At 34.6% G+C, this 21,300-nt stretch overlaps 1 long non-coding RNA gene across 1 annotated transcript in view; it reads left to right on the plus strand.

The window, feature by feature from the left end:
- Positions 1 to 1,253: 1,253 nt before the first annotated feature.
- LOC130150430 (uncharacterized) overlaps positions 1,254 to 21,300 on the plus strand; it is a 117,772-nt gene continuing 97,725 nt past the window's right edge. Inside the window, exon 1 of the long non-coding RNA XR_008822230.1 lies at positions 1,254 to 1,311. This is a non-coding gene — a long non-coding RNA (uncharacterized LOC130150430). The remainder of the gene's footprint in view (positions 1,312 to 21,300) is intronic.

A 21,300-nucleotide genomic window follows, 5' to 3' on the forward strand; every position in this document is an offset into this window, starting at 1 on the left:
AGGTTTGGTGAAATCTAAATAATGTGTTTCATATTTCTTATTTGCCGAGAGACTTTTAGGGAAAGGCTCAAAGAACGCAGTGCTTTTGGTTAACATCTCCCATGAAAGCAATATATCTAGAATAATTGTCCTGGGAAAAGCAAGCCAAAGAAATTTGCTGAGTGACTGACTGAAGAGCTCAACAATGTGATAAATAGCTTACTTTATCTGAGTGCCGAACAATGTCAACCTGTATATAACAGCTTTGATATACATGCAAATTGTTATCATATTTAGGTGAAAAGGAAAGTTCCTCTAGGAATGTAAATATTAAAAATGTTCCCACTCCCTACAAAACACTATTCATTAGGGTTGAATACTCAGAAAAAATCATATGTAGTAATCATGTTTATATAAAATCTTTCTGGAATTAAAAATGTATAAAATAATTTAAAAAATCTTAATAAATATTTTGTCTATGCTTAAAAACTAAACGACTGAATAATAATCATCATCATCAATCATTAACAGAGAAGTTGGCAGAAAGAAGAGAAACATACAATGATTTGTTTATGGTATCATCAGGAAAGGACAGTTTAGGACAGTACTTTTAAACATTGCTCAAGAATTTTTCAGAAAACTTGGTCAAAGTCATTGTTATCTCGTAATTTGAAATAAACCACACTTTTTTTTAAGCAAATGAATGAATTAAAAATGAGACTCTAATTTCTCCTTTTGAAAGGTAAATTATAATGGCAGTTTAACAAATTTGCATTACCATTTTGAAATCTGCTTTTACAGACATATTTTATTTAAACTATATGTTAAGTGTGCAATACATCAGCACAGAAACTGGAGAGCAATAAGAACCCCAGTTCAAGTATCAGAGGATACAATAACTAAATGACCATGGCTTGGCTGGATTGACTTTGACTATAGTGTTAGTATTTATATGCATAAGTAATAAGAATTAAAAAAGAGGCATTTATTCACTTCAAAGAACATAAAATGACCTGCTGAGCTATGTTCACTATAGTTTATTTATACTGCTTTCTGGAGCTGAAGGGCACTCTTCATCTTATTTGTGGTTTAAATTAGAAGGTCATACAGCCCACGGTAAAAAAAAAAACAACCAAAAAACACAACAAAAAAACCACACACACACCCCCTATATTTCTGGCTTCTGTTGCCTATTGGCCAGCTTCGTTTGAAATAGCACTTGGAAGAGATTCATTCCCTTGAGGTCTCATGATCATTTTTCAAGTACAGCCCCTGCTCATTCTCTCTGGAGATGCTTTGATTCACTTTCAACCTATCAGCTACATATGTAAGGTACTTTTTCAAAGTATCTATCAGTGAAATTCTTCTCCTGGCTTTTCACCTACTAATTGCAAGCAGGGAGCTAGTTCTCCTTTTTCAAACAAAGCACAATTTTTAAATCTTCCCTCTGTTTAACTATGGTTGTAGAGCCATATACTTCATAAATTGTCATCATACTAATGTAAAGCTTTCTTTCATCTTAGCTTGAAATAGCATCTGTCTGTTACAACATCTTTGAAATCTTGATTGATAAAGGATTTAGACCTGGTTTTAATTATTGACTTATGTACTTGGCAAAGGTTAATATTTTGCATGGGGAAAAAGATCAGGCTATAATTCCTGAGTTTAAGGGAAGCACTCCAGAACTTTGCTTACCTATGCCTTCCAATGCTAGGGAAAACCTACATTTTTGAAATGAAGAATTTCACTGTTTGTTTAGAAAAATATGAATATTTTTTTTTCATGGGTGGTTTGGTTTATAAACAGAAAGCTTATTAGCTCTGTGTAACCGGGAACCAAAATAATTCCGTATTTATTTGTTTCGTAAATCAAGTTTTTAAAGTAAAAGGAAAGTCCTAGATTGGAAAACATTTTTTTTTTTTCCTGTTCTGTCTTTCAAATTCATTAATGACTCATTAGTCCTAAAGTTAAGGGAATTACACTAGCTGTCATTTGGCCATATTTTTCTGATAAACTAAAGCTGATCAGACCCAACCATACACTAAATCAAAGAAGTTTGCAAACTCTTATTTCTTCAACTGCTGCCAATTATATGAAACATATAATTAAATCTTACTGTGTCATATTAATTCTTGTGATGTTATATTTTAGGACACGACCAGCATCAAAAAATAGATATATTTTCATTTCAGCTGTCAGCATTTTTTGAGGTTTTGGGGTTTTTTTTATTATTATTATTTTTTCCTGCAAGTATTTCTTTGCCAGCTGGATCTATTATCAAATATCAATATAAAACCTGGATGAATATTGCATGACATTAGTATTTTAAGGAAATAAAAACCTCTACATTTTCTAAAACAGAAATGGAGTTTTCATATCATTCTAAAGTCACACACTGAGTTTATTTTTCTATACAAAATGTACAATTGGGTTTTTTTAAGTTTATAAGAATCATGTCCTGTGGTTTTAAAATGGTTCCTAAATTCTTATGACTAAGAGGATTGATAAAGTCACTGACGTTGAACTCATAGGTTTCTGGTTTTATATTTTAATCAATAACTCTCAATACTCAAAGTTATCATCCAGACTATATGACTGTCATAATCCCAATTCCTAATCCTCAAAAGGAAGTAAATACAAGCTAAATTAAAATACAACCTCGTATCATCTCCCCAGTCTCAGCCAAGAGCAAGAAACAATTTGACATAAAAACTGGTTACATTTTCTTCTGTAAAGATTATGTGTTCTTATTTGAAAAGGGATTCTGAGAGTTCAGTGTGTTCAAATTGCAATCATCATGAAATTACTTTTATACAAAAAATTAATTACTGCAATGTGAAGTGGCTGGAAGAACAATTTCATACACTATTTAGTGTATAATATGTCTTTACCCCAAATCTTCAAACTGGCTAAACTGACTTGTGCAAGCTAGTGATATTATTCAGAGACTATAGGCTATTTGTAGATGATTACAGTAGGAAAGTTTGTGATCTACTAGTTAAAGAGCTGTGTTTATACTAATGTTAGTTTATTCTAAATATTGAAAAAGCTCTTTAATTCACCAAATATCCAGTTTTTTCAGAGGTTTTTCTGAATCTTCAGGACACAAGAAGCAGGAATTTATCCAGTCTCTGTGGTGTTGAATGTTGGGTTGATAAAGTCTTTGGTTTCCAGACTTAATTTACTTTTTTTTTTTTGTGCCTAAGACTTCCAGAGTGACAAGCTCACATAATTCAGTGATTTCACTTATTTAGCTTTTGATTTTCATTAAATCTGCTTGTGTGATATTATGCAGAACACACTCATAAAGTAATTTTTTGTTTACTTAAAATATGGTATAATTTTTTATATTTCACAGAAGTTGTCTTTGGCTGGCTGACAGTTTATTTGAAAACTGTTTTAACTACTTTATTAATAAACAGTGCTACTTAGAGATCATGGCAATATGTTTTGCATTTTCATTCCCCATTTTTGCATTATTCAGACATGTAATGAAAACAGTATAAGGGGCTAGCTTTTAAGCATTTATTTTTAACTACTGTTTATGCCTCCAAATTCATTCCTTGTGAAAGATGTCCCTAGAAAGTCAATGAATATGGATGAGATTGACCCATGTTCCTATATTTTCACATAATTTCTGCAAAAGACAGTTGTCTGTGCTAGCCTCTGTGGGAGAATTGTAAAATATGCTAACTTTGAAAGAGGATTGAAGAGATGATATAATAATTTTTCTAAGTCTAGTTTGATGATTCTTTATGATGTGATTATGAAGCGAGCAGCCAAAAGATAAATAAAAAAAGATGAGCTTTCAAACCCGAGGAATAGCAGTTATTCATATTTATCTTTCATAGAATAAAGAAGGAGGGATCAAATCACTTCATATATACATGTCAATTCAAGAGAAGACAACAACCTTCTCTGTAATGCCAAAGGAGCTTTTAGGATTCCATAAAACTTATTTGTTGTGGATGTGTCCTTTGCTGAAACACATTTTCCCAAACAGTATGACATGCCAGACTGCTATGGCAAGGAAAGTCTCTCTCATGCAGAAACGTCTGTTCTGCTGCATCTACATGAGTAATTTTCTACCCATGAGCTTTAGATCATGCTTTTTGGTTTTACTCTATAAAATGTGCTTATAAACTATTGAAGACTGGGAGATAGGGGCCTAAATGGAAGAAAAACCCCCACCAACATCAAAACACAGGGAATTAGAAACCCAATTTGACTCGCTTTCACTGTGACTTCTGGATTTTGAAGATTCCCCTCAATGCTCCCTCTTAAATCTTGAAACATTTTCCATGAAGCATCATTCATTAGTCCAGGTTCCCCTAAGATTTGCTGCTGCCATTCAAAATGTATTCTGCTAATGCTAGGAGAAATGATCATTCCAATTGTGTGGTCTTCTGTAATCTCTGCTGTGAGGCCAATAAACCTGAACTAAGCATTTGTAAAAATGTACTGTAAAACACTCCCCAAGGCCACCAGTGCCAGTTAAAAGGACATTTTTTAGTTTTTCACAGATAAAGAAAAGCACTTAAGGAATGAAAGGTTTAGTTTGCTGGTTTTGTGCAAACTAAAGCTTGGCTGTAATGGCAAATATTTTAACATTGACCTGAGAAATAGAAAGACATTTGACACTTACACTTCCATAACAGAGCTATTTCAGGGATGAAGCAATTTTGTTTATTGCACAAAAGGAAAATCATATGGAAATAACTCTGCAGGAGAATACCAATAAACAAAATATACACATACTCTCAGTATTTCTTCAATATATTCTGGTAGAGTCACTCCAAAATTACCATGGGTTTGCAAAACTCCTAAAAAGTAATGTTTAGTTACAATACAGCCTGCTTGTGTGATGATGTCTTGTTATGTGGTCTAATTACAGCTAGCATAAACAAAGTGGTGGTTAATCACACACAAAATGTCTAACAGTTTATAGGCTTTGGCTTCAGTTGTACATTCTGAATGTGTAGGAGATTCTAGTAAAGTCCAATCCTGCTGCAGTTCCCCACAATTATCTTCTACCCCAATGTATACACAGTGACCTACATTCTGCAGGGAAACAGCTTCTGCTGGAGGAGCCCACATTTGGAGGAGCCCACATTTGGAGGATGTTCTGCCTTTTATGGGCACAAGCAAAAATTTTTATGTGGTTCATGAGCAGAAAGCAGAGCAGAGATCTCCTGCATTGTGTTTTGTTCTCTCTGGTTTCCCTGGGTTAAGTATGACAAATCAACAGTCCATCAAAGTTGCTAATGTCCATGGAGACACCATCTTTAGGAACAGGCATAGTAGTATTAATACAGGCAAACTCTCCCTTAACCGCATCTAGGGCTAAGCAAGGGTTCACAAGAAGAAAGCTACGTTTGAAATAGTTTGTTTTCCTTTTCTGACTTCTGTGATCTACTTTTTATTTTTGTGGTTTATCTTTTTTGTGGGTTTTTGGTGTTTTTTGTTTTGTTTTCATTTCGTTTTAAATATTCTTCTAACATCTCCTTCTGGTCAGGCATGCAATGGAAAAGCTGGTAAAAGACAAGAAATTAGCCTTTTGAATGCTATAACTCATCACAGAATTTCATTATGTAACAGATTTTAATGTGCAGTGTTTTATAGTGGTTTAAATTAGTAAAATTTAATGTTAATGTGTACTTTCACTCAGTAAATGACACTGAAAAAACAAATAAAGGTTTACATCTGAAGACTTGCCATCTACTAGTATTTTTCATTATCTCAGTCACTAGTAGCTTACTTTTATTAATAGAAAGTATTTGGGGAAACCAAGCAGTAATAACTAACAAATGTAGAATTTTTTTCATTTCTACTTGCAGAGTAATTAGAGTTCATTCAAGCCATATATAGTTACAAGGATAGTATGTAGGATTATCTGCCCTATTGCTATGTTGGCACAAAAGAATACGCTCAGAAGATAATGAGTTTAGTAATTTTGATGATAGGCAGCTGGTAATATTTGCCACCAATACAAGAATGAATACCACAGGGAAAACAAATGGGAAAATAAGGAAAAACTGAAAGGGAAATCAAGATGAAGACAGCTGAATTAATTTTTTCATGTATGTCAGTTCATTCTGTCTTCGTATCACATATTTTAAGTGATTTATCTTCCAAGTGTGGAGAAAGCAGCATATTTAATTGATTCTATAATTTCTTTGAAATTAATTTGTAGTTATCACTAGGGGTCTATTCTTATTTATTATAACATCAGCAGGTACATGATTACATGTGAAAATATTTTAAAGCTATGTTCTTGTACTATTTTAAAGCTATGTTCTTGTACTATTTTAGTATTTCTTCATCCTTTCTCACCACAATATAATTTTCATATTTTTGAATATGGGTTTAGGTTAATGACTCCTTGTTTGACTAGTCTGAAAAAGACACTATGCTTACTGTCTGCAAAAGAATCTATAAATAACAAAGCAAAACAAAAAAGATTTTAAAAGGCCAAAAGTCAAGAAAACAAACAAACAAAAAAAACCCTCCTCACCAAAACAAAGTGATGTGAAAAAAGAAAAAGAAGATCATCTTACCTGGCAAATAATAACACAGATGGCTTTCAGGTGTTTGTAAAAGGAATTGTTATGTACAAAGAGGTTATGAAAACATTGATCCCAAAGAATGTGTTAAAAATTTCTTCTATAAATTACATAGTTTTAGGGACTGAGGTTGATAGGTGTAAAATATAAAATCCAAAAATTATGTAAATTGCAAACTGTGTAAAATAGCAGATTGGAACAGTTGAAATAGAATAATCACGGGCAGTTGCAAAAAAAGTGATGTTGCAAATGTCAAACAGGTAATAAAAATATAACAAAACAGAATGATGGAATTTTAGGATGTTTATATTTATTCAAGCACTGGCCATTGAAAGGATATTTTATGATGCAAACTGGATTACTTGAAAAGACAGTAAATAGTGGAATAGTAATAATTCCTGATTTTAATGCAATGCTTTTTTAAAAATATACTTATATAAAGAAATTATTTAGAATGAGAATAAGCCCTCTCAGGAACTGCATATAAGCTGAGGCTGCTTAGCAAACCTACAGATCAGATCTTGAGTAGGAAAATAGGTCGTAATCCTATAATTATATATGAACAGAGCTTCTTTTTGTGTGCAGTGGGAGTCTCAACTTATTTTAGCAATTTAAAATTTATCTTCTGATAGCACCTTGGGACCCTCTTATGGTCAGTAATGGAGCCAGAACACAAAGTTTCTTAGTCCGTACTTGGCCGTATTCTCATTAATGTTCATTATTTACACTGGTCATAGTTTATGGCAGAGAGGAGCTGAGATAGTGTGCCATGAAGTAAAATAGTGAACTTATTTTTTTGTTTTAGCTTGTCATGTATTTGCCTTTTAAATTCATGAACTGATTCTTTCCACCACAAGTAACATCTTCAGCTTTCATGACCTCTCTACTGCTTTGAACAGAAAACAGTTCTTAGTTGATTTAAAGGCTGTGAGGGGGAGATGGAAGAACAACTACTGTAAATATAACTCAAAAAATCATGACAAACTTAGTAGTTTAATGATTCTGTGGTTTCAGTAGACGATATTCTGTCTGGTGAAAAGCTTTGTCAGGAGAAAGCTGTTACCACATAGCTTGTGGAAATGCTTTTTATTATACATATTTTTTGTTGGGTTTTTTCTGTTGTTTTTGTTTTGTTTTGTTTGTTGAGGGGAGTTGTTTTGTTTTAAAAGATTATGTGAATTATATTCATAGGCTGACCTGCCCAAAGGCAGATGTCACTCTACCAGAAAACAAAGCTGGCACAAGCAATGGGAATATTCTCCCTGAATCTTATGTTGGCTTCAACTGCAGGTTAGTTTAGCTCTCACGGAGTTCATAGAAGTTTGTAGACTAACGCTGATGGACACTGAAGTGCTTGGTTTAAGTGCAAGCTGGCCACAGCAGGAACACTGCTTTTACTCACCTGGCAAGGGAGGCACCGTAACCAAGAAGATGACTTCCCTGGGTTGGAACTTCCCTAACACTTTGGATGTGCTAACCCTTCTGGTTGCCCCAGCTGAAGGAAACCTGGCTGTATATTTCTGCTATGGGGAAAGTGTTGTGAAAACATTGAAAATAGTGTTTTTCTCAGATACTAGGCAGCTATGGAAGCACAGGAGTAATAGAATAAGTCACTTGACAAAGAACAAAACAGAACACCTGTATATAATGCTCAGTTTCTGAAGTAGGAAAAGGAGAAGCAGTGGTAGAGATGAGATTTACTCTTTGCAAATCTATCTTCACTATTAACAAAATTGGATTTATGATAAAATAAGAAAGTTTCTATCTCCACCTCACCATTGCCCAGTGTGTTGTTTACTCCCAGTCACTTCACAAGGAAATAGCAGCACTTCTATATGCTGACCTTATCACCATTGTAAGGCCAACCATGAACATTTTGAAGAATTATAGTGGCAGGTGACTAAATTCTGAGCATCTGAATCCTGGTTTCTGATGCTGTTATTTTCCGAGTTAATTTTGTTGTAGTAATTTATATGGGTGATTAATATAAGAAGATGTTTACTATAGATTATTTCCCAAATAGCCATAAATGTTGTTGTGTTCGCTCTGGTTTTGCAATCTTTTAGAAACTATAGCCTGTGTTGTACAGATTGAATTACATTTCGAACTCTCTCTGGCTTTGGAAATTAGTAAGAGTTTAGGGAAAAAAAGAAAAGTAAGATCGACCTTGTAACCAACTGAACATTCAGAACATTAAGGAGGGAAATGTAATTTACAGCTGCACAAAAATAATCTCCTTTCAAATTTGACTTCCAATGGCGTGACAAGCCAAGTTACTTAATATATCTCTTTTCATTTGGTTGTGTAAATGCTGTTTGGTGTGTGATCCTTTGAAAATCTTATTAGTAGAAAGTAGGAAGGACAGTTACCTTTGGTCTCAAGTGTTGCCCTCTGGGAGTGCCCTGGAAGGAGAAAAAAATTGTTTATTATCCTCAAACATCATCCAAGATCAGCATAGAAACCTTCCTGAGCCCTGCAGGAAAGTCCTGTACATACTGTCAAAGTCGGAGGGCACAAGGCAGGTGAAGGCATGAACCAGAAAATGAAGAGCTTGCAAGTGGAGGGCAGAGGAAAGAGGGTCTTGAGCAGAGTCATGCATGCAGAAGGGAAGAGCTGCATAGTCAAGCTTCAGTGGTGATGGAAAGGAGGAATTTCCTTGTGACCCTGCGGGAAGAATGGGATTTGATGGTTTGGCCAACCCACAAATCACTGAATGTGGCTGGACTGGAAGAAGCAAAGCAGAAATTGCATCCTGCCAGAAATGAATGAGTGTCTTTGTTTTGGCAAACTCCTCCTGCACAGTTTATTTTTCCCTAATTACCAAGCTACTTTGCTCCTATGCAATCATTGTAAACAAGTTAACTCTTAAGAGATTGGAGGGTATGCCTTTGTATTTGTTCTTCAGGGAAAGGGGGAGCAACTCTATCTCTCAGTTTGGAGTCCCATCACACAGCAATATATTTAATAATATTTTTGTCATTTCTATTTCTTTAGATTTGGTAATACTTATTAGCATTAATAAAAACCTGTGAAGCAGTTAGACCCATAAAAATATAGATTTTGTTTATTCGGTCTTCCCTCACCTGCAATGCAGCACCTCAGTGAGTAATTGTATTCAGATTAAATAGCAACTTTCATGTTATTTACAGAAAAAGTATGCCACAAATAATTTTTTTGAATTTTATATAAGACTACAGAAATATTTTATAGTTTATAAAACATAGATTTCACTCGATGTCTTGAATAGGATTCAGCTGAGGAAATCTGATTAATTGGATTGATTCATTTGGACTAATCACATGAAGTAAAATCCTGCAAATCTGGGACAATCTCCAGATTGTGAAAATTGTCAGACAGTCACTATGGATGCTGTTGTTTGCTACTGCAAATGGTGGAGCCAGCTGAATTTTGCCCAGGATGTGGGCATAATGGTGACTGGTCCAGTGTATAGTCATTCCTGCAAAAAAGGCAAATAAACCCCTTCCTTGGTATATCTTATAATCAGAAGCATGGTCTGCTTTGTGCTGCAGACATTAGCGAGGATAATTATACAGTATTTTTTTTTCTAGCATCATTCCTCCTACAGAAATAAAATGAAAACTGGGTTCAGATGCAGCAGTGTTTGTCTCCTCATTATTACAAAAGAGTGTAGGCACAAAGCTGATCTATCTTTTAATAACACAAAAGGCCTGTTACTTACATGCATTATTTGACTGGTTTCATTGTGCTACTTGTACAGGAGGGGATATGCCTGATCAAAGTGAGGGACCATTAACTTGCTTCGAGTTATTTATGTTCTTTGAAACAAGATGCTGTACTTTGAACAGATTTTTGTGGCAACAAGAAAAAAACATCTTTAAAAGTGCATAGTACAGGGTAGAAAGAGACATTATCTTTCTCAATTTACCACTAAAATCCTTTTAATCTCTGCAAAACCAAGAAAGAACACAGTGAAGTCTTGGATGTTGATGGCTGGAACAGAAAATCTGTTAAATTTAAGTTACAGAAGATAAACTTAAGAATAAATCTATCTACAGATGACAGTTTAAAGGAATCCAAATTTTCTGAACTGCAGAGGGTGTCAGTAATATTTTAACAAACATAACAATGCATGGTGACATGTAGCATAACCATAGATTAACCCATCAGAGTTCTGGATTAAGAGATAGGTGATTTTTTTTTTTTTTTTATTGACCTGGACCAGGAAGAGAACACACTTTTCATGTATATTGAACTATTTATAATAATCCTGACCTAGAATGGATTGTATTCCCTATGTACTTTTATGGGTTTTTTTCCCCTAATTAAAAGTACATACCTGAATAATCTGAATTAACACAGTGATATTTTCTAAATACAGGCTGATGTCATTTTGTCACTGGAAGATGAACTAAATTCAGTCCAGAAACTAATATGTATAAGCACAGATGCAGCATGTAGCAAACAAATCTGTGTGCGCCCCTTGGTATGTAACTAGGTTTTCAGCAGTAAAGGTTGTATCACCAAGTCTTTCTCAGTTTGGAACTGGTATGACATTAACAGATTCAGCCTAGAGCAGAATCTGCTTTTTATTTTTTTAAATCAGTTGTAAATTTATTTCCACATGTTTCTTCAAAGCATCTGTAACTTTCAAGTATTTTTTCTTGGTGAATTTGACAACAAATGAGCTATGAAAAGGCTTTGTGTGAAAAGCACATCTCTGAATTAGTGTTTTAGCACCTTGTTTCCATTTTGCTGTAGTGTACTTTTCCTTCTGTTCCCATCCATACTGATAATTGCAGTTCTGGAAGGAAAACAAAATCACATATGCATATTTCACACTAAATGAAACTCTTCAATGGTAATGCAGAAAAATGCTAAATAAAAAATAAAAGTTCGCTACTGCATGCAATAGTTAATAATTCATAAAAGGACTAACGACAATTCAGCATATAGGAAAAGAGGAAAATCAAGTGTCCAGGCTTGAAGCATGGATCTTAAATTATTTCAGTTAAGCAGGAGGTGGTAAAGCATATGTTCATTTGCTCAGCAAATGTGACTTATTGAAAATACATTTTGCTGACTAGATCAAACCAATTCAAAGACAGCAACCAAAGGACCAAACAATTCTAAAACAAGGGGACCTTGACATCAATTTAATTTTCATCAGGGTAGGTAGATAGATTGTTCTCAAGGAAATATTCTGGGTTTGGAGAAATTAATTTGAAAAAAATGTATATCATTATGATTCATCATGGCAGAAGGCAGAGACTGAGCACTGGAGAGGATGAGGAAAGATTTTCTCTATTGCTTGTAATGGCCTTTAGCAATCTGCTGGGAACTATTTTGTTTTCTTAAATTAACTGCTCTAAACTGCCTGACTACAACCCTGACCTATCATCATAGTAACAGATAGTGTCATAACACGGATCCATCACAATTTATTATCTAAATTATTACATATCTTTTTTTTTTTTTTTTTTTTTTCTTTTTCTTTTCTCTCGGTGTCCTCCAGCAGTCTGAAGCTGCTTTTGATGACAGCTCTGGAAAATGAAAAAGTAGAGGAATGTGTGGGAACCAAGAGCCTGGGATGCTACTAAACTGTCGTAACTTGAAAACTGTGTCATCCGTGAAATAACGCATGCCCTAGTTTATATTGTACTGTTTAGATTAGGACATAAACTGCAGCACATGGAAACTTTTCCATATGCACTGTATGCCTAGTGCCTAGAGGGTTGTCTCTAAGCTTGGGACCAGGAACATCAAAATCCCACTCAGATATCACCTATCTCTCCTCTACATTTTAGAGGAGAACTGGTTATTTTATGCTGAGGTTCTCATGTTGCCTAAAGCTTAATGTCTGAATAGCCCACAGTGTTTACATGTTAATTTCATTTTAATTATTTCTGGTTTATTTGACTAAATAAATTGCAAGTTGAAGACCAGAGTTCTGAATAGGAAGTCAGAGTCTGTAGATACTATAATGTGGATATAATGAAGTAACTGTTAATCAATATACATTATTAGCAGGGAAGTCTAATGGTAGCTTGAACACAAGTTAGAAGTCAAAAGATCTGTTTTGTATTCTAACTACTAACCACTGTTTTATTTGTGACTCTGGATAGACCACAAAGGCCCAATTTTTCTCGTGCTGAGTTATAAAATGAAGATTAAAGCACTCCTCCATTTTTGAGAAACTCTGTGAGGTCACGTGTATTAAAAGTACAGAAAGTTTGTAAGTAGTTTGGAAGGTGACACCTCAGGTCAGGATTGTGCATGAGGCATTCTTAGATGCTTAGAAGGCAGGCTGATTTTAACTACTCAAAATTTTCATTATCAGACCCCAGGATGAAGTTTTCAACAGATAATTACGGCATAAATTGCCCAGCTATTTCTTATTCTGAAACAGAATTAGAATCATATGGAGATCAGAAATTACCTTCAGGAAAGGATTTTGAGGAATTAAAATGGGTATCCATGGGAATCAGAATCATCCCACAGAAATGCTGGTAATGTTTGGGAAGAGTAATAACAAGGGATTATTGTCCTTATGTTTTCTGGTTGAGAAGTTCTCTGTTATTAGATTTCATCAGGAAAGAATGTTTAATCACTGATCATGTCATTTCTTAACCTTCAATTTTTCTTTTTCTTTTTCTTTTTTTTTTTCTTTCTTTTTTTCTTCTTTTTTTCCCCTGTAAGAGATGTTCTCCGGTCCCTTAATCATTTTCCTGGACTTTTCCAATCCTTTTATTATTTTCCATCCTCTTTCTTTGAACACATAATTAGATACAATGATCTAGCACTGATGGCTTCAGTGCCAGTACACATGTAATATAAACTTTTCACTCATACTTTGCATTTTCTTACTAAAACTTTCAAGGACTTTTGTATTCCGCAATTAAAACTCATGTTCAAGTAATTAGCCATGCTGACCTCTAAGTCACTCAATATTTCTCTCATTCCTTAGAATTCCCAGTCCTGAAGAATGACTTACATTCCTTGTTCATAATTATGTTCTTTCTACTTGGCAATGTTGAAACACACACAATTTTCCCACAGTATGTTTACCGAGAAACTGAGTTCATCCTGCATCTGTGACACAGTCTTTTTGCTACTACTGATTCTCTTGATCTTTATATCAATAGTAAGTTTTATAATAATATGTTTACATTGTCTTTCCTCAAGTGATTGATTAAAAAGGTTAAATAGCATCTATTCAAGAAATAAAATATATGGGCCAACATGAGAAGCACTACCTTATTACAGTAATTTTTAATTTTTTGAAAATATATTTAGCATGTTTTAAGCTTTCAAGTCTGTAATACTACTTATCAATTTTCAAGATGTGGAAGTCTAAGTTACCTACACTGAAAATATGAAGCTTATCATCCAACCACTTGATATACTCCAAATATGTATAATAGTTTGAAAAACATATTTTAAAAACTGTCAATCATGTAGATATACAGACTGTAGATTTCTCTTTGCTTCCCTTATAAATCTTTTCTATTTCCTATCTTTTTCTATATATTTACAACTATCAGCTCCTCCTCTTTTCTATCATAATTATAAGTTAATTAACTGATGCTTTCAGTTTCCTTCTATGTCTGCTCTAGCTAGCATAGCTTTCGTCCTCAGCAGAAATTTTGACATTTTTGGCAGTTAAGGAATTCCCAATTATCAGTCATATTTAATTACTTTCTCCCAGTAGAATTTTCTCATAATTGTTATCAACTTCATGAAGCTAGCCTATAAAATTTAAATGAACTGTAAATATGTTGGAGGCTGGGACTTTGCTCTGCACTCTCAGACGTAATTGACTCATTATTTCTTGTACTGTACCAGTTAATTTTTGCTCTGAGATCAATGGTTCGTTATACACGGAGACAAAAGCCTGTAGTTCCTCTATATTAGACATTACATTTTTATTTCAGATTATGTTCTATAATCCTGTAAATCCTGAAAGTTTTGAAAGATGCATTCTCTGTATGTGACTTCTAACGCATGTCAGTAAGAACCAAAACCCCTGACAATAACGCATCTTTTTCCGCCTGTGCATGGTATATTGCTCTTTAAAAGGTTGATCATCCTGTTGTCTAGTGCGATTTGGTAATCTGCAGCTCCACATGTAGTGCTTTATTTATTACCACAGCAACTCCTAATTGCTAAAGTATATTTGATTCACAATGTCAGTAACTTAGAATCTGTTAAAGATATTTTTAACACATTATACCACCCCTCTCCTTTTTTCCCTGCTGACTTCTTCTAAATAGGTTATAATCACCAATTGAAAAGGCTCCAGTAATGTAAATCTTATAGCGTGATTTCATTTAGGAAGTACTGAATATCACAATGCAAATTCAGTAATTCCAAAGTAGGTCAAACTCATCCCAGACATGAGCAATTCCATTTTCATTTGTTTACTACCTAGACTTTTCACAGTAACATGTAGGAGATAAATAGTTTCTCCTTTGTGTTCATCTGTGACTTGGTTATAAGCGATCCTGACTTCATAGTTTAGTGATAAGTGTACATGTATATTTTTTCACCTTTTCACTTCCCTCTCATGTTCATCCCTCATGGCTACTTTAACCATACTTTTCACAGAAGATTGATTCCGGGAAGCTCTAAGAAGGGCACATCCTTCTTTTGGTGTACAAAAAGGTTATAACTTCTTTTGACCCCTGACTGCTTTTGCTTATGACATGGGATGAATTGCTGGGAAATGCTTTAATGTTCTCCTTCAATGCCTCTTAGAGATCTTCAGAGTCTTTTACAATTAGTCATATATAGTGCTAGCAGTTATAGCCATGATCATGCTCTTAGGATCACGTTGAACTACAAGATGTTTTCTTGATTACCTATGAAGCAAACTGTAGTAAACCCAGTCTTGTAATGGCATCTTCCGCCTTGGCTCCAAGGGGAAAGCACAGCATCCTTTTGTTGACTTGCTCATCACAGTGCGCGTATTTTGTTCTTTGCGGGACAAAATACTGATGTCGGGTGTTTTCTTTCCTTGGATCGCTGAAGACCTTCCTGTGTCCTTTAAAACCAGCTTCATTCCTGTTTGTAAACTCCACATTCCAACAGTAGTGACGGTCTACAAAGATGCGCCTTGAAGGGAAAATGTAGTGCGTTGTTTGAATGGTATGTTTTAATGAGGTCCAGGGACACAAGTTTAACTATGAAAAAGCAACTATTAATTGAGTGATGCCTGTTCTGAGCAATAAATGAGGTTTGTTTTGTGGTAAAAATACAAAGTGACAGGAAATTAACCCATAAGTGTATGTGAGTATACCTCGATATATATGGGTTATACTAAAGACTGACGTATAAATACAAGAATAAGCAGTAAATTGAAGGATCAAATTAAGATAATCTCATTTCTGCAATTTTAAATGTTTCTGTTCCCTAGTTTAACAATACTAGCGGTACTAAACTATAGGTTTTACATTGCTGTTAACTATTATATGTAATTATTAAAAATAACTTGCCGTTGTTAATATAGTTTTAATCATGATCAAACTAATTTTCCTTAGAATCATTCATCATTTATAGGGAGTAGGTCCAAACTACGAAAAGTACAAACCACCTTGAGATCATTAAACAAAAAAAGAGAAAGAACAACTCCCTGCAGACTTCAGAACTCCCTTTCACAATATATATTCTCTAAGGCCTAGCATTTCATATGCTTTTCTTTAATTTTATATGGCTAAAACAGTGCATTGCACTAGAGAATACTCTATGATTTATCATTGCTGGTTTAATCAGGGAACTATTCTTTCAGATAAGCTGTTTGCCTGAAATACTGTCCCTGCTGGACTATTTAGTTCGATTGGAAAAACAGTGGCAGATTCTGTGGCCTTTTTCTAGTTAAAAAACCCTGATAATTTAGTCTTTCTTTTTTCTTGAAAGTTCTTTATTAATAAATCTCTGTGTATGCTTCTCAGATTACTATCTTGCTTAGCATCTTGTCCGAGAAGGTTTAATTAGCTGATGAGCTAAGGAGCTGAATAGATGCCTAAGCATTCATGTATTACATGTTACTCTATCACATTTTACACATAATTCCAGAATGCTCTCTGAAAGTACGTTTGATATGTACAATCTTGTCTGAAGTAAGATGAAGGTATTGGGACTAAGGGTACAGGTTTTGAAACTTTAACTTTCTTCCGTAGGTAAAGAAACATTTTGTATTTTTGGCTCCCCAGATCTTGGGTAGAGAATGGAACTTGGAATGTGGCTATATACTTGAGGTGTTTTTATAAATGTCGTATTTTCTTGGTGTGACAACTGCACCGTAAACTCCATGGTGATGATACCAGCAGAAGATCAGTAGAAAGACATTTGTAAGATAGTTTCATCAGTCATGGATAACTACATACCTGTGTATCTTTGTGTATCAATGGTCATACTGCCGCTGTCTCCTTCGAAATTCTCAAGCCTCCTAAAATATTGGTGGGCCCATAATAATTTTCCATCTTGGTGTATACTCTGTCCAGTTCTCAGCCAACATCTGATTATGTAAAGACAACAGAATATAAACTTTGTTGGCTTATGTTTTTTTTCTTTATCTCCAAATTTGATCTGCTGATATCTACTCACTGAAGTCTTATGTTGAATGTAGTCTTGATTTTCTTTTTCCTCAGATCAATACAGAGTGGCTTAAACTGACCACGTAGTCTTATTTCTTTTGAATTTAAAAATCCCTTACAGATACAATTTCCTACTTTTACTGCTGTAAGTGCTTACAAAATTTCGGATAAATAGCTAAGCAAGTGCTGGCCCTAAAATGTTTCTTTAAGTGGACAAGACTAATGGCTGTTGAGTTAATAGGTGTAAGGGAGAGCTTTGAAAATTTCACTTACTGCTTGGGAGCTTCTTTTTGAATTCTTAAAGCTGGCTCAGTAACAAGAAAGTTTACGTGATCCTCCAGGTAACAAAGCTTTTAAGTCAGACTGTTAACTACTGAAGTCTGGGAAACAACTCGCAAAGCCAGATAAACACAGATGACTTCCACATGCACACTCACATTCTCACTTTGACTGGGACTGACTTTGGTGTTAGAATTTAAATGAGTCCTACTTTTCTAGCTCAGCTTTTAAGAGTTCTTTCAATTTGGTACAAGTCCCCTATGTAGATACTTTTCATAAGGTTTAAATCTTAATTAAATTGGTTTAGTTTGAAGCAGTAAATTAGGAAATTAAATTGCTTAAAGGAATGGCAAACTGTTTGAAATGTATTTTCATACTGAATTTTGCTATGAAGTTTTGAAATCTATTTTAAAATGCTTTAGCTCTTCCTGAATGAACAACAGCTAAACAAGCCATAACTTTGTGGCACTTAGACCTAGTCACACGTGACTGATTTTTGACCATCATGAAAACCACTTGAACTTACAAAAGTTATTTGTATTTTTGGTTTAGACATTCAAGAAAATACAGAAAATATACATCAAGTCACAAGCACAAAGCATCTGCCAGATCTGTCATGCTATGTTGCACACAAAACAAGTACTAGTATCAGGCAGTGTGGCTTTTTGCAAACCTTCAGTAGCATGTCTGCCACTGAAATTGAAAAAGTGTGTGTTCAGATATCATTTTGGACAGCAATACTTTTGCCTGGAAAGCAATACTGTCTGGGAATTAACTTCAATGATGCAAATAGAAGGAATTTTAATAAAAGTAAACTTAGGGTTTGTTTGGGGTTTTTTTTTAGTTTTTCATAGAAACTGTTTAAGAGATGCTTAAGTCTCCTGTGTCATCTCCTTTAATGTTCAGTGAAATAGTTTGTCTGAGATGATCTTGAATATAAATTACTCTTGTCAGCAAATTAAGCTGTTACTAAGGAATGGCAAAGGTGCACAGAAAGGAATGCAAAGGCGAGCAAATAAGGATTTGGCCTTCTGTCCTAATAGGAGTTGGTTGAAGTTGGCCAAAAGTAAAATAAGATTGATGGAGTCAAAACTTTATACATGGGTCAAAAAACATGTTCTGAGTTATGTGGGAGGATGTTACAAAGAAGTCTGCATGGAAATTGGAGTTTGAAGGTAATTTGTAGGATTAAATTCAGATAAAGATGGCACTTTTAAACAAGAAAAATGTTATTGATCAAAACAGAATAATACCAGATCTCAACCAGTGATAAGGCAGAAGTTATCAACAGAATGTTTTGTAGGAATGTTGATTGTTATAAGATTTTAGTTTTAAACACATGGGAAAACTTGTATTTTTCTTAACATACTGTTCTTTGAAGGCTTAAGTATCCTCACTGTACTTTACTGTAGAAACCTTAGACACCAGAGTGAAAATAATTAAGAAACTCTTTTTCTTCTGTGGGCTTTGGGTTTTCATTTCAGTATCTTTGTTCCCACTGACACTGCACTGAGGAATATTGTATGACTTCAGTAAGCTGTGAATCTGGTGCACCAGTTGTAATAACCTTACAAGCATATTCTTTGCATTAACCTCCATAATTACCTCTGGACAGGTTATTTTCCAAATTTGCCTCCTACACATCCCCTAGCTATTCCAACAGCACTAGAAATACAACAGTTGTCAGACTTGTCTGTGAACACAGTGGTAATGTTATCAGGGACTAATAATTTTGAATTGCTACAAGTAACACTTTACTAAAACAGAAGTCTTCATAAAAAAAACCAACCAAACAAAAAACCCCAACAAAACAACAAAAAAAGCAAAAGGCTATTTAATTCCTTCTTATCCTACGTACAGTTCTGCTTCTTGTCAGAAAAAGTACTTTCCACAAGCCCCCTCACCTGGCTTTGTTAGCATCACACTCACTTTCCTGGAGGCTGTGTGGGAGCTGCTGTCCTGTTTTCTGCGAAAAAGCTCAATATGGCTGTTGAATTTGGTCTCCATGGATAAGATTGCAGTTTCCTATGCCTTGGACTTGTACAAGAAAAAAGAATTCAGAAATCTACCAAGAATGATCTAATGTAGTCATAATACTTCTTTTCTCTTCTGCTCACTTAGACCGTTACTTCAAATGCTGAGGGGTATTGGATGACTCAGACTCCAGGGAAGTATGCATGAGTTTCACACCTCCTCTTTAAAGCATCACAGTAAAAAATTGTTTTGTTATCTCATGCTCCCATCTCTCTTATTATTTCTCTTTCCCATTTTCTCCCCCACCCCCATCCCTTTCCATTTGATATGGCCTGAATAACTGGGAAGTCTACGTGAGCATCAGACATCAGAAGCCTGAATGTCCAGTGCATAGATCACTGAATATCAATAAGCATAATTCACTTCTGGATGTGAACAAAATTTTTGCACAACAGATATACAACAGACATATTTTAAAATAGATTTGTCATGTTGATAAAAACATTTAAAAATACCCAAACCATATTTCAACAAGAAATACATATGGCTTTACATACTTAAATACTGCAGTATCAACTTCTGTGCTTTTATTGTGACTCAGTTCAGTTTTGCAGCTCCTACTAATGTGACTTAGTTATGTGTTGTTAATTTTTAGTGTGCTTCCAGCTGTAATCACTCTCACATAAAAAGTCAACTGCTACAAAGCTGGCATGCTTCTGCTGTTAAGATTTTGAATCCTAACACACTCCATATGGGTTACTCCCGTGCCATTGTCAAATATTTGTTCACAACAGAGCTGTGTGATTAATTATTTTTCCAGGACATCTATAAAACTTGAAAAGGAATCCTTCTTGAATGAAGTAGTGTGAGTTTTTCATTACTATCACCAAAACAAACAACTCTTGGCCCAGATTCCATACTTGGCCAAAGCAAATGTAGGTTTCTTTTCTAATCTGAGGCAAAAGGAAAACATATTTAAGTATATTTAGGAAAAGAAAATTAGTTGGTGGACTTACACAGCACTCACAAAATAACAGTGTCTTCCATGTTACAAAGTAACACATATTCATAACTTTTTCCTATGGCTATGGAAGAAGATAGCTTCATCATTCTGCTGTGCTTCAGGAATTTCAAATCTAAGTATGAGAAAGTTCTCAATCATTATGTTTTATATCCAAGATAAAGATAGCTTAGGCCTTTTCTGTTTAAGTTATTTCACTTTGTGTAAACTACTTGGATATTCTCTAGATCACAGACTGTATATCACATCTCTAGGATAAGTACCCTAAATACTCTGTGGCAGATGAATTATCTCACAGTCCTGTTTTGTGCTTCAGCAAACATCTGAATGTTCTGTATGGAGTGGAAAACCTCTCAAATGGACAAACTGAGAAAAACAGCTTAGAAATGTTACCCAAGACAGAGTCTTGGGAGATAAGAGATCAAATGACTTCTTTTACACAGATACTAAATTTGTATTTGGTATTTTTTGCAACTTATTTTAGTACCCGAGCATCTATATCTCTTGTTGAGAAAGTATTCAGATTGCACATGAAAGTCTGCTGATTCTGGTGTGTGTCTGAAATACAGAAGACTGGGTTTCCTCTCTGTGTTCCAAGTCAGCAGAGCAAGTTGAATCTGAGTTTTTGCATCCAGCATGTATCCCATAACTCAGCTATACATGCATTTTCTTCATTTTTCCTCATATGGTTACAAACTTGTACAGCAGTGTCATGGAGAACAGCCAGCACACAGGCTTCATTCTTGCTCATGAATCCTATGAAACCCTTGAAACAAATGTAGAATTATTTTCTTTTTTTTTTTTTTTTTTCAAGATTAGAGACACTACCCTTAAAGTTTATACTCTGTTTCTCACTGCAGAAATAATGTGGACTTAATCTTAACTGCCCATGGGGGATGAAGGGGATGAT

The sequence above is a fragment of the Falco biarmicus genome, chromosome 5, assembly GCF_023638135.1.
Source record: "Falco biarmicus isolate bFalBia1 chromosome 5, bFalBia1.pri, whole genome shotgun sequence".
In the NCBI taxonomy this organism is placed as follows: Eukaryota; Metazoa; Chordata; class Aves; order Falconiformes; family Falconidae; genus Falco; species Falco biarmicus.